The sequence below is a fragment of the Schistocerca americana genome, chromosome 4, assembly GCF_021461395.2.
Source record: "Schistocerca americana isolate TAMUIC-IGC-003095 chromosome 4, iqSchAmer2.1, whole genome shotgun sequence".
NCBI classification, from domain to species: Eukaryota; Metazoa; Arthropoda; class Insecta; order Orthoptera; family Acrididae; genus Schistocerca; species Schistocerca americana.
In genome coordinates, this window is record NC_060122.1 from 420861714 (window position 1) to 420876557 (window position 14844).

Here is a 14844-nt window from a genome sequence, read left to right on the forward strand (position 1 = left end):
AGAGGATGTCGTTATCAGGAGAAAGAAAACTGGCGTTCTACGGATCGGAGTGTGGAATGTCAGATCCCTTAATCGGGCAGGTACGTTAGAACATTTAAAAATGGAAATGGATAGGTTAAAGTTAGATATAGTGGGAATTAATGAAGTTCGGTGGCAGGAGGAACAAGACTTCTGGTCAGGTGACTACAGGGTTGTAAACACAAAATCAAATAGGGGTCATGCAGGAGTAGGTTTAATAATGAATAGGAAAATAGGAATGCGGGTAAGCTACTACAAACAGCATAGTGAACGCATTATTGTGGCCAAGATAGATACGAAGCCCACACCTACTACAGTAGTACAAGTTTATATGCCAACTAACTCTGCAGATGACGAAGAAATTGAAGAAATGTATGATGAAGTAAAAGAAATTATTCAGATAGTGAAGGGTGATGAAAATTTAATAGTCATGGGTGACTGGAATTCGGTAGTAGGAAAAGGAAGAGAAGGAAACGTAGTAGGTGAATATGGATTGGGGCTAAGAGATGAAAGAGGAAGCCGCCTGGTAGAATTTTGCACAGAGCACAACTTCATCGTAGCTAAAACTTGGTTTATGAATCATGAAAGAAGGTAGTATACATGGAAAAACCCTGGAGATGCTAAAATGTATCAGATAGATTATATAATGGTAAGACAGAGATTTAGGAACCAGGCTTTAAATTGTAAGACATTTCCAGTGGCAGATGTGGACTCTGACCACAATCTATTGGTTATGACCTGTAGATTAAAACTGAAAAAACTGCAAAAAGGTGGGAATTTAAGGAGATGGGACCTGGATAAACTGAAAGAACCAGAGGTTGTACAGAGTTTCAGGGAGAGCATAAGGGAACAATTGACAGGAATGGGGGAAAGAAATACAGTAGAAGAAGAATGGGTAGCTTTGAGGGATGAAGTAGTGAAGGCAGCAGAGGATCAAGTAGGTAAAAAGACGAGGGCTAGTAGAAATCCTTGGGTAACAGAAGAAATATTGAATTTAATTGATGAAAGGAGAAAATATAAAAATGCAGTAATTGAAACAGGCAAAAAGGAATACAAACGTCTCAAAAATGAGATCGACAGGAAGTGCAAAATGGCTAAGCAGGGATGGCTAGAGGACAAATGTAAGGATGTAGAGGCTTATCTCACTAGGGGTAAGATAGATACTGCCTACAGGAAAATTAAAGAGACCTTTGGAGATAAGAGAACCACTTGCATGAACATCAAGAGCTCAGATGGAAACCCAGTTCTAAACAAAGAAGGGAAAGCAGAAAGGTGGAAGGAGTATACAGAGGGTCTATACAAGGGCGATGTACTTGAGGACAATATTATGGAAATGGAAGAGGATGTAGATGAAGATGAAATGGGAGACACGATACTGCGTGAAGAGTTTGACAGAGCACTGAAAGACTTGAGTCGAAACAAGGCCCCCGGAGTAGACAACATTCCATTGGAACTACTGACGGTCTTGGGAGAGCCAGTCCTCACAAAACTCTACCAACTGGTGAGCAATATGTATGAAACAGGTGAAATACCCTCAGACTTCAAGAAGAATATAATAATTCCAATCCCAAAGAAAGCAGGTGTTGACAGATGTGAAAATTACCGAACAATCAGTTTAATAAGCCACAGCTGCAAAATACTAACACGAATTCGTTACAGACGAATGGAAAAACTGGTAGAAGCCGACCTCGGGGATGATTAGTTTGGATTACGTAGAAATATTGGAACACGTAAGTCAATACTGGCCTTAGGACTTATCTTGGAATAAAGATTAAGGAAAGACAAACCTACGTTTCTAGCATTTGTAGACTTAGACAAAGCTATTGACACTGTTGACTGGAATACTCTCTTTCAAATTCTAAAGGTGTCAGGGGTAAAATACAGGGAGCGAAAGGCTATTTACAATTTGTACAGAAACCAGATGGCAGTTATAAGAGTCGAGGGGCATGAAAGGGAAGCAGTGGTTGGGAAGGGAGTGAGACAGCGTTGTAGCCTCTCTCCGATGTTATTCAATCTGTATATTGAGCAAGCAGCAAAGGAAACAAAAGAAAAATTCGGAGTAGGTATTAAAATCCATGGAGAAGAAATAAAAACTTTGAGGTTCGCCGATGACATTGTAATTCTGTCAGAGAGAGCAAAGGACTTGGAAGAGCAGTTGAATGGAATAGACAGTGTCTTGAAAGGAGGATATAAGATGAACATCAACAAAAGCAAAACGAGGATAATAAAATGTAGTCGAAATAATTCGGGTGATGCTGAGGGAATTAGATTAGGAAATGATACACTTAAAGTAGTAAAGGAGTTTTGCTATTTGGGGAGCAAAATAACTGATGATGGTCGAAGTAGAGAGGATATAAAATGTAGACTGGCAATGGCAAGGAAAGCGTTTCTGAAGAAGAGAAATTTGTTTACATCGAGTATAGATTTAAGTGTCAGGAAGTCATTTCTGAAAGTATTTGTATGGAGTGTAGCCATGTATGGAAGTGAAACATGGACGATAAATAGTTTGGACAAGAAGAGAATAGAAGCTTTCGAAATGTGGTGCTACAGAAGAATGCTGAAGATTAGATGGGTAGATCACATAACTAATGAGGAAGTATTTAATAGGATTGGAGAGAAGAGAAGTTTGTGGCACAACTTGACCAGAAGAAGGGATCGGTTGGTAGAACATGTTCTGAGGCATCAAGGGATCACCAATTTAGTATTGGAGGGCAGCGTAGAGGGTAAAAATCGTAGAGGGAGACCAAGAGATGAATACACTAAGCAGATTCAGAAGGATGTAGGTTGCAGTAGGTACTGGGAGATGAAGAAGCTTGCACAGGATAGAGTAGCATGGAGAGCTGCATCAAACTAGTCTCAGGACTGAAGACCACAACAACAACAACAAATCTCCCAATTTCTGTCGATGCTTTTTCTTTGTATTCAAGTCACATATCTGGTCTACACTTAACATTGTTTATAAGGAAGTAGTGGAGTTTGTCTCTTAGGAAGGCGTCGAATGCATTTTTATCTGCTTTTTTGAATAGGTATAATTTTCGTTTATTTTTGGGGGTTACAATATTTAATCTCGCTACGGCAGTCCCGTTCCTGAATCCGTTTTCACACTCGTTATTAGCTCAGAATTATTTGTAGGTAAGCGGTTAAGTGTGTTTTCACAACTGCTTACTTTTCGCGTGGCACATGAAGTAACGGCTCGATTTAATTCTCAGAGAATGCGTTTCGCACAATTTCGGATGATGTTGTATGCGTACCTCTAGATTTAAACATGTATTTTCGCCACTATATGGAGGGTAAATTAAAGTCACCACCAACTATAATTGCATGAGTCGGGCAAGTGTAATCTCAAGTTGTCTTACAACCTTTCAGCAATTATATCATCTCAGTTTGGAGGTCGATATTTTATTCCTGCTTCCAAGAATGATCCCTGCCAATACTAACTCACAGAAAGTATCTTCTTCAAATTCGCGACAAGATAAACTACTTCAAACAGGAACAAACACGCCACTGCCAATTGTGTTTAGCCTATCCTTCCGGAACACTGTTAGGTTCTCCTCAATAATTTCGGCTGAACTTATCTCCGGCTTTCAGTGCTTATAAGGATTTGAGCCTCAGTGCTTCCTATTAGCGCTTAGAGCTCTGGTACTTCCCCAACACAGTTGCCATAAGTCACTTTTGATCGTAACATTCCTACGAGGGTATGTTTTTCGTGCTGGTTTGTGCAGTTCTCGAACTGCGGTCTCCATACTTATTGGATTTTACTTCTCTCTCTAAGCTGGGACATTACTAAGACAACCTCACTGAAATCAGCTGATAGCACCAGGAATCATAGTGGATTTACAACCTCCCGGGGTCGTTGTAATATATATACTGGGATGGTGGGGGGGGGGGGGCGATTTCTGACTCTTTTATGCTGAATTTCAGCTGCTACGCCAACTGTGTAGTAAGAATGCTTTTATAACGTCTGTGTATTTCACACAGCACTAATTTCGTACTTTCCTGCGTACATAGGTAAATTGAAGTATTTCACGATAAGTCTCCAGATCTTTGGGTAAAAATTTTACTGTTTTTGTGGAATTTGGGAAAATGAGGTTCATTAGACCAGTTGTTCTTTGAAATTCGTTGTCACCTATCTGTAATGTTTTTTTGTTTAAACTAATAGGCCGCATGCCCAATGTGTATGGTTTCTCACCACTGATATCGAATGTTTTGTCTACCCTAGCTTTGCTGTGACAGATAATGAAATCGGCAGCTGCATTTTCGTCGTGGTGTAATTTCGCTGAGAGTTCATCGAGAGATTCAGTAATTAGTTTAAAGATTTCTCTCAGTGTCTGCTCTCGATCCAAATGTCCTCACCTTAGCAACCATATCTTCTCTCGAACAGGCTTCTGTGCAGGAATGACCTTATGCTTAGTCGATATCTTGTTATACACTAAGCGGACTGGTTCACAGGCTGCATTTCGTTCAACCTTTGCAGTTAAGTCATGTACTTTCTTTTAAGTTCCAACAACCTTTACAGCTGTCTACTTTCTTTCCCAGAATGATCTGTGTGTGTATCTCTAGTTCCGTAACCATAGTACCTAATCGGTTGATCAGTCTCGGAAGGATCTTTGCAGATGTCTCTAGCTCCTTAATTTGCGTTCGAGAGACTGAAATTATCCATCTATGTATAGACGTATTCTCTTTCTATTCACATTCGTCCTTTCAGGCTGAGTGCCTGACACATGTGCGAAGTTGTCCACGGTGCAACGTATACTAACATCGTCGTCGCTTTTTTCGTAGCTATATATAGGGAAACTCCTGGAAGTTCTGTCTGTTCAAAATGGCTCTGAGCACTATGGGACTTAACATCTATGGTCATCACTCCCCTAGAACTTAGAACTACTTAAACCTAACTAACCTAAGGACATCACACAACACCCAGTCATCACGAGGCAGAGAAAACCCCTGAACCCGCCAGGAATCGAACCCGCGAACCCGGGCGCGGGAAGCGAGAACGCTACCGCACGACCGTTCCGTCTGTACCTACTTTCACACAGTTTTCTTAATTTGTCAGTAACGATAAAACAGTATTATGTGTGTCTGCAACAAGACTCCATCTCTTTACAGAATCACTGAATGAGATGTTGGTTCTTAGATGAGCCTGGGAAATGCGTTTTAAATTCGAACTGTCTTGTTTGAAAGCTATAATGAGATTGTTTGAAAGCCATAATGAGATTTGCATTACCCCTCACCAACTGTTTCAGGATTCTGGAATATGTCTGACTCAAATAAAATACGTCATTTCACATATGACGACCAAAACAATAATATCACAAAATTTGAGTCTGGTTTTCCACAGAAATATCATCAAATATGAACGCTGTGTTGGCTATAGTTTTTCTGTAGAGGGGATTTGATTGCTTTGACTGCATGTCAAGTATGTTGCACCGTCTCCACCCTGCAGTACCTTTTCCAGCAACTGATACTTTGGTTGAAACAGCATTTTTGAAAATATACACACATGGTCAAGGCGGACTCCCTCCAGGTGTGTTAGTAGTGACATGAGAACATCTGTCTTGCTACAGTTGGATGGACTTACAAATATTGCTCATATATTATCAGGTAGGAGTATCCCATTCTTCTTCTTCTTCTTCCAGTCTTCTTCTGCACCATCACAGCACCAGTCACTTAGAACAAAGTTCTGCTGCTACACCAACCCTGCCATGATACCGAATACATGAGGTTTTTATGTGCAATGGACTTGTATAGAGAAACGAACACTTGCCATAATAATAATAATATGTGTAGCCACTATAGAGCCATCACCTTACCAGCTGAGCTACAATGGCTATACCTCTAGTTATGTAATGACAAGGTAGCTATATAAGAACAACAACACAGATTTGCAAAATATATTTTTTAATTTACATAGCAGTAGTATACATCTGTAAGAATTCACTGGCTCGGTCTTCACCGCAATACAGCATTTTGAAATGAAGTTTTCTTGTACGCACAGAACTCAGCGTTTATTTCTCTCAGACTAATGGATGTCCTTTGGATTCTTCTTTTGACACCGTATTGATGCACTTTTCTAAATCGTTTGCGTGGGCACAGCACTTACAGGGATAGTTCACAATGTCTCTATACACTTTTTGAACACATAACAGCCCGCAGTTCAGTCTTTCCCTCACAAGGAATGGCACAAATTTGTGAGCGTGGAGTGTTCCACATAAATGGATCAACCTCCAGTGTCACGCCGTAGTACAATGATGTTATAGACATCGTCAGGGCAACACAGTAAATGTCTAGAGATGGAGAGTACTTGGTCATCTGTTGACAGGTACAGGGTTCTGCACAACACAGATTATCCAATTTCAACTCTGTAAACTGCACTTTAACTCTTCTTGATGCATTTTCAATCCCTGACGCAACACACCATTCACTTTCTAGTGATGCTTCTATACCAATATTTAAGTGCTTTGAACCGCTAGATGATAAATCATAAGTTGAAATGAATGGCATTAGAGCACTGCGAGGAACTGGCAGCTTCTCATCCAGCACATCAGCACTCTCCTCTTGCAGCAACACCAGAATGTTCTGGGATGCTACATGTATCGAAGACCAGTACTGACCTGCACTGCGTGGTGTAGACCTCCCAGAACAGTTCTTCTGATCCTGGGGGCTGGCTGGGTGTACTCGCTAATGAGTGGCTTGCATAATAGGTGCTCGCTGTCCTGCTCCACCTCATACACTAAGGATTCCAAGGCGCTCCTGCTGTTGTTGACCCAACACACTGGATTTCGCTGCAGGCCCTGAAGACCGGTGCTGATTGTTGCTGGTCCAGACATGCTGAAGGTTGCAGGATGTCCGGATACATTGGAGGCCGCTGAACAAAGAAGAAAAAACAATAATTATCTACAGACAAAGACATGGATTTGAACAAAGAACTTGACAAAGCTACATACAGTAATAGTTGCAAAAGCTCATAATGAGTGCTTACTTTTACACTTCTTCTGCAATGCGGAGGCAGATGAGGATCCCAGTTCCTGTTGACACTTCGTGAGTCTACCACTGACTCACTGTAAATGAGAGTTCATCTGTCTTATGTCCCCCAAAGTCACAATCACGTTCCTGCATCCCTATTACCTCCCACTAGTTTTCATGTTGAGGAGGGAGTGAATGCTGTTTCTCTATTTGTTCCCAAGGGAAATGCTGGGAGCAAAAAAACAAATAAAAAAAGAAAAGAAAACAGTTCCAGAGTCCTCTGTGATAGTTTTTAAACTAGTTCAGTCAAAGTCCATACATTAAGGCGAACACCTCTGGTTCATCCTCTCTGGGGTAATGGAATGGGACGAAGTTGTCTCCTGCACTGTGTGTAGTCCTGTATCCAATCAGTAAGTACCTATATATTCTAGGTGGTCTGCGCATCTGGCCTACGGTCAGTGCAGACACGCTATTGGAAGGTTCTTTCACCGGATATGTATTGTTGTGGTGGACGAGGGTGCTTGTGTAATCACCTGTTGGTGCATACAAGACCTCAGATATATGAGAAGTGTTTTTCCTGCAAATTTCAACATATGAGTTATTTCTCTCCAAGTATGCAAGCAGTCAATCAAAAGTGCTTCAATATTTCTGCGGAACCGATCGGTTGTGCGATCAGTGCAGTAAGGATTTCACTTAAGTTCACCAGTCTCCATCAATAGGATCTGAGGTGACATCATGAGAGTGGATGTACCTCAGTTGAGTTAATTCCCACCAGGGAGGAGATTGTCTCTCACAAATAGATTAAATAAAGAATATGCAGCAATATGTTATTGACACTGATTTGAATTTTGTGCTCTGAGATACTTCCTCTCCAGCACAGAGTGAGTACTTTCTCGCCTATTTTCAGGTAGGGGAGGGTATGGGGGAGGGTAGGGGGAGGGTAGGGGAGGGCTGTACTTCCCTGGAAGGGGAAAAAGAGCTCAGAACTGAACAAATATCTCTTATCCCTGAGGTGTGGGGAAGAAGGCAGAGGCAGAGGGGTGGAACTGATTATCCCTAGATGGTCATAAATCAACCCTCATTGGGTCATAAACCATGGGAATGGGAGGGTGGATAGCTTAACTGATAATTTATTAGCATATCAATTTGATATTAAAAGTGTGTCAGCACCCACTTTATCCTACTACTAACACCCTCATGTTGTGCGAAACTGTTGTTTTGAAATATAAACTTATTAAATTCTTACTCAAAGTATTTCAAACAGTATTACACTGTATATGTGTATTAAATGTATTGTATTTAGATTTAAATAAAATATTCCTAAAATCATTCATCTACACCAATAAAAGTAAACAACCCACTCCATGCGCTCACTTTGAGAGATGTTTGTACAAGACGAAATATTGGGATTGACACCCACTTACTTATTAACCCTCCAAACTTGGTCAACAATTCCTAATACAGTCACACTGGCAGATAACAGGTGTCAGGAATTATTGCGCAAGTTGGAAGGGTTGTTAAGTAGGTGGGTGCCATGTCCTAATCCCAATATTTCGTCTTGTGCAAATATTTCTCAAAGTGAGCACACAGAGTGCTTTGCTTACTTTGATACATGATGGTAATAAACACTTCCTTACGCAGTCTTCCTTGATGTCCCTTCGACAAGAATCTCGAAGTGATTATCAATTAAATATCTCTCAGGTCCTTCGGTAGCCCATAATGCAGTTCTCTGTATGCATCCTAGTACGAACTTAACGGTCTATATATCATTCTAACTATTAGGAATGACAGCTGATTTTGTGAACACAACAGGTGTGTTTCATGTTGATTAAGCGAAAATGCTGTGAACTGTCTTGGTCCGAGCTTGTTTTCCTAAACGTAATATGGTGGAAAACATGGTATCATCCTCACAGCTTGTTGTATATGGGCTTGTCCGTTCGCAACACATGCATTACTATCGTTAATGTGAGTGCCTATCTTAGATTCAGCTGTTCATCAGTTCGGGGTGCACAGATTACGCCTCTTTATTCAAATTATTCACGTAATAGACGTGGCCAATATTAAATTCTTCTTATCGTTTTCCCACGACCTTGTAAATGAACGCTTCCATGTTCCTTACATGATTTCGGTGCGCCCTTCCGGTTTTGCTGTTGTTGGCTTCTCTCGTGGCTCCAGTGGGCAATACGTTCGTTTATTTCTTTGCGCTGTCGTGCAGTTCAGTTGACATTTCATTTAGTATCGAGGAAACTTGCTTATCAAGCTTCCTTTCCTCGTTTTTGTCTATCTCGTCCGTAACGCCATCCACTCGGGGAGATAACTTTCAGCAGTTACGTTAATTCTCACTATCCAAGCGGCTTTTCTCAGATATATGTACATCAGTCTTTTCTATTTTGGAATCTATTGCGCAGTTTTTTATTGAAATGTGGACTTGTTCACCAGAAATGGAATCTACTGTGCTGACTGTTTCCTCAGAACAACCCCCTATACTCATTTTTTCCGCAATGTGAGTTTGTTAATTCGCAATGGTATCTATCACGCACATTTTTTCAGTGCCTCGGTTCTGCTCTGCGCTCGTATGAGTCTGCTCTTGGTTTATTCGAAAAACAGCCCCTCCTATTGACTACAACTTTGGTAACATGTCTTCAACTTTTTTTGGGTAGATTCAGGTTCGAAATCTGATGAGTCTACATCATCTGATATGGTTGCAGTGATAGTGGTCTTCAGTCTTAAGACTGGTTTGGTGCAGCTCCCGATGCTACTCTTCATATCCGAATAACTACTGCAACTTACATCATTCTCAAACTGCTTACAGCGTTCATCTCATGGTCTCCCTTTACAGTTATTACCAACAGCACCTCCCTCCAGTATTAAACTGGTTATCGCTTGACGTCTCAGAATGTGTCCTATCGATCGATCCCCTCTTCTAGTCACGTTATACCACACTTTTTTTATTCAATACCTCCTCATTAGTTACGTGATCTACCTATCTATCTTTAGCATTCTTCTGTAGCACCGTATTTCAAAAGCTTCTGTTCTCTTCTTCTCTAAACTAACATCCATGTTTCACTTCCATCCAAATACACTCCATACAAATACTTCCAGGGAATACCTACTAACTTCTAAATTTATATTCGATGTTAATAAATATCCACTCTTCAGAAACGCTTTTCTTGTCATTGCCAGTATACATTTTCTGTCCTCTATTTCGGCCATCAACAGTTATTTTGCTGCCCAAATAACAGGATCTGCTAATTTAAGTGTCTCGTTTCCTAATCTAATGCCCTCGCCTCACCTGATTTTATTCGACTACATTCGATTATATTTGTTTTGCTGTTGTTTGTGTTCTTCACATATCCTCCTTTTAAGACACTGTCCCTTCCATTCAACTGCTCTTCCAAGTCATTTGCTGTCTCTGACAGAATTACGATGTCATCAGCGAACCTCAAGATTTCTTTTCTTTCCCTGATTTTGGATTCCTGTTCCAAATTTTTCTTTTGTTTCCTTTATCGCTTTCTCAATATATAGAGTGAATAATACTGTCGATAGGTTACAACCCTGCCTCACTCCCTCCTAAACCACTGCTTCCCTTTCGTGCCCCTCGACTCTTATGGCTGCCGTCTAGTTACTGTACATGTTGTGAATAGCCTTTCGCCCATGTATTTTACCCTTGCTACCTTCAGAATTTTAAAGATAGCATAGCAGTGAGAGTTGTCAAAAGCTCACTTTGAGTCTACAAAAGCTATAAATGTAGTTTTGGTTTTCGTTAACCAATCTAGTAAGATAATCCGTAAGGTCAATATCGACTCACGTTCATGGAGGGTTGGTGTATGCAGTATGATTCTTGTGTGTACGATTCTTGGCTGTACATGTTACCGCCTCCCAGGCTGTAAGCTGTGCTGCTAATTTTGGTCCCAGACTTACACCTCTGCGACACCCACCTTATATGGTATGCTGCTGGCGCACACCTAAGCGCACTTGTATCGTTAAGAGTGCTGAGGCCGGCTGCGTGACTTGCTGGTGAACCACGGTAGGCTCTTATGTGCCGACTCCTGATCAGCATACCCGTACGATGTCGCTATTGGGTCCTACCTTGCAAATGATGTGTCCACATTCCTTGTTGTACTCGAGTGTACGATTCAGCATTCCTTCTGCTTCAAAGAAGAAGACAGTCCATACTTAAAGATGGCGAACAATAAATATGATTCCAGACAAAGCTGTTTAACTGACGACTTTGGGCATAATACCTGCCTCCTGAGCTTGGCCTCGAGCCCCAACAACACCACCATCTCACCTGCTCAGCCTCCGCGCCCACTAAAAGGCCTGCACGAGGGGCGCTCGCGAGTTATGAGATATTAAATTTTACACATGCTGAGACTCAAGTTAACAGACACAAAGGCTGAAGGCATGTACCTGTGTCAAATAAGAACAAAGCAATTTAGGTTTACTCAGTTTACAGTAAATGGAGAGGAATTACATGGCGATTAAAATCAAAATCATATCCAAAAGTGTAAGTGAAATAACTGAATAAATCCTAAACAGAAAGAAACCATTAAATGTAACTAACTCAAAAGAAATCTTACCAAGCGATTGTAAACGTACAGGTTGTGACGTGATTAGGGGGTGTGAGAAGTGGCCCTGTTGATCTGACATGTCTCATCGATACCCTCCAGAATAATGAATAAGGAAGTCGTTACCTACCAAATGAAACAAGAACATAATTAACTCAGTTTATCATATTAAATGTGCATGATAAAATCACCTGACATACACTGACAAAGTTAAACTAATTCAGCGGCGAGTCTAATTAAGGGATCTGGAGTCTGATTCTAATAATCAGATAATATTATAAACCAATTATGTTACTGACTGAAATGTTAGCATTGAAAGGCAGATAGGGCTCAATAAGGGTACATGCTTGCGTCTGTGACTGAAACAATGAAAGCATACTGACCATAGTATCTGTAAGCAAGTGTTCAGAATGTAGCCTAAAATTATTGAAACTCAGTAAAACCGATATGGTTGCTCCTACAACTCATCTCGCTATGATAGCTGCATCTAACAATGTTAACTGACGGCTTTGGGCAAAAACCACTCATTAGTTTCATGCCTTCAGCTTTAATCTGTGGCTAGCTCAACCAAGTACTCTATTGTCTGCTTAAAGTGGTGCGTGGCAGCAGAGATGCTGGACTGATAAGGTGAGAAGAAGAAGTCTGGCAGAGATGACCCAATCGTAGAAGAAGCGTGATGGAGAAATGATATTGCACTGTCTGCTTCCTAAAAGGAAAAACAAAAATGTGTTTTCGCGTATTTCATTCGCCACATCATTTACACTATTGGCCATTAAAATAGCTTCACCTAGAAGAAATGCAGATGATAAGCGGGTATTCATTGGACAAATATATTATACGAGAACAGACATGTGATAACATTTTCACGCAATTTGGGTGCATAGATCCTGAGAAATCAGTACCCAGAACAACCACCTCTGGCCGTAATAACGGCCTTGATAAGCCTGGGCACTGAATCAAACACGGCTTGGATGGCGTCTCCAGGTACAGCTGCCCATGCAGCTTCAACACGATACCACAGTTCATCAAGAGTAGTGACTGGCGTATTGTGACGAGCCAGTTGCTCGGCCACCATTGCCCAGACGTATTCAATTGGTGAGTTCTGGCCAGGGCAGCAGTCGAACATTTTCTCTATCCAGAATGGCCCATACAGGACCTGCAACATGTGGTCGAGCTTTATCCTGCTGAAATGTAGGGTTTCGCAGGGATCGAATGAAGGGTAGAGCCACGGGTCGCAACACATCTGAAATGTAACGTCCACTGTTCAAAGTGCCGTCATTGCGAACAAGAGGTGACCGAGACGTGTAACCTATGGCACCCCATACCATTACGCCGGGTGATACGCCAGTATGGCGATGACGAATACACGCTTCCGGCAGCAATCATGGACTGTGCGGCTGGTCCCGGCGGAGGTTCGAGTCCTCCCTCGGCCATGGGTGTGCATCTTTGTCCTTAGTAAAATGTAGGTTAAGTAGTGTGTTAGCTTAGGGATTGATGACCTTAGCAGTTAAGTCCCCTAAAATTTCACACACATTTTTTGAACACTTCCAATGTGTGTTCACCGCGATGTCCCCAAACACTGATGCGACCATCATGAAGCTGTAAACAGAACCTGGATTCATCCGAAAAAATGACGTTTTGCCATTCGTGCACCCAGGTTCGTCGCTGAGTTCACCATAGCAGTTGCTCCTGTCTGTGATGCAGCGTCAAGGGCAATCGCAGCCATGGTCTCCGAGCTGATAGTCCATGCTGTTGCAAACGTCGTGGAACTGTTCGTGTAGATGGTTCTTGTCTTACAAACTTCCCCATCTGTTGACTCAGGGATCAAGACGTTGCTGCACGATCCGTTACAGCCATGCGAACAAGATGCCTGTCATCTCGACTGCTAGTAATACGAGGCTATTGGGATCCAGCACGGCGTTCCGTATTACCCTCCTGAAGCCACCGATTCCATATTCTGCTAACAGTCATTGGATCTTGACCAATGCGAGCAGCAATGTCGCGATACGATAAACCGGAATCGCGATAGGCTTCAGTCCGACCTTTATCAAGTCGGAAACGTGATTTTACGCATTTCTCCTCCTTACACGAGTCTTCACAACAACGTTTCAAAAGGCAACGCCGGTCAACTACTGTTTGTGTATGAGAAATCGGTTGGAATCTTTCCTCATGTCAGCACGTTGTGCACGTAGGTGTCGCCACCGGCGTCAACCTTGTGTGAATGCTCTGAGAAGCTAATCATTTTCATATCACAGCATCTTCTTCCTGTCGGTTAAATTTCGCGTCTGTAGCACGTAGTGGTGTAGCAATTTTAATGGCCAGTAGTGTATATTGGTGGAACTATGGATATTCCAAGCACCGATCTGTAAAAAGTTGTCTTAAAATAAGTTGGTCCCCTTCTCTGAATCTTGTTTCAGGAGATAAACCAGTAACACACCTCCTAACACCTGGTGTGCACAACTGTGCCCTCCCTTCTTTCTGTCTTCGTCCTTGGCCAGAGAGTCTAGAGCTCAGTCGCACAGTCAGGCATCTCTCTCCGACTTTTAAATTATTTACTTTAACCAGTCCTGACTGTTCTTAAATTGTGTTAAACATTTGGTTTTTGTAGTGCGTGCACAGCTCCTCCTTGCACATGCAAGTTCTTAGAACAGACTCTCCTGGTGCCCTTGTACTAAAGAAGACCGTATTTACAGCGTGACTTCTGGCAAATGGCGCTGAGGGGCGACTCTTCAAAACAAGGACTGCCCTCACCAGTGACATTGAACTCCACAGCTGCCGGCGAGCGTTTCTAGGTGGCCTTCTCAGCTGGCTAATGTGACCTGCTGCTCATCCGCTTGCTTACAGTCCATTTCAGTACTCTTAAATAGTGGCCTCTAATTTATGCAGTTATTTACATCAACTAAGTGCTGGAAATCACTGGTACAGATACAAACCTCATCTTCTTAATACTGATTTTATGTCAGTTTCAGGACAGATTTGAGAAAAACAGTCACTTAATATCAACCATTCCTGGTTTTTTAAATTCATAGAAGTGCGATTGCACTCAGAGAATATTAAATTGGAAGAGCATCAAAGAAATGTGACCTACATGGCACTGAGATTGTGGTGCTCTTTTGATGCACTGTTTGAGATTAGGATTTTTCCAAGGATACACGTTGCGGCGCGGCACGTTACTTTTTACCGCCCTGCCAATGTCCAGCAGTGTTATTTTGTCCAGCTAAAAGCTGTAGTAGAAAATACTAGACCACTACTGTCTATTGCAAGTCGCAACATACATAGAATTGTCCGGTAAACG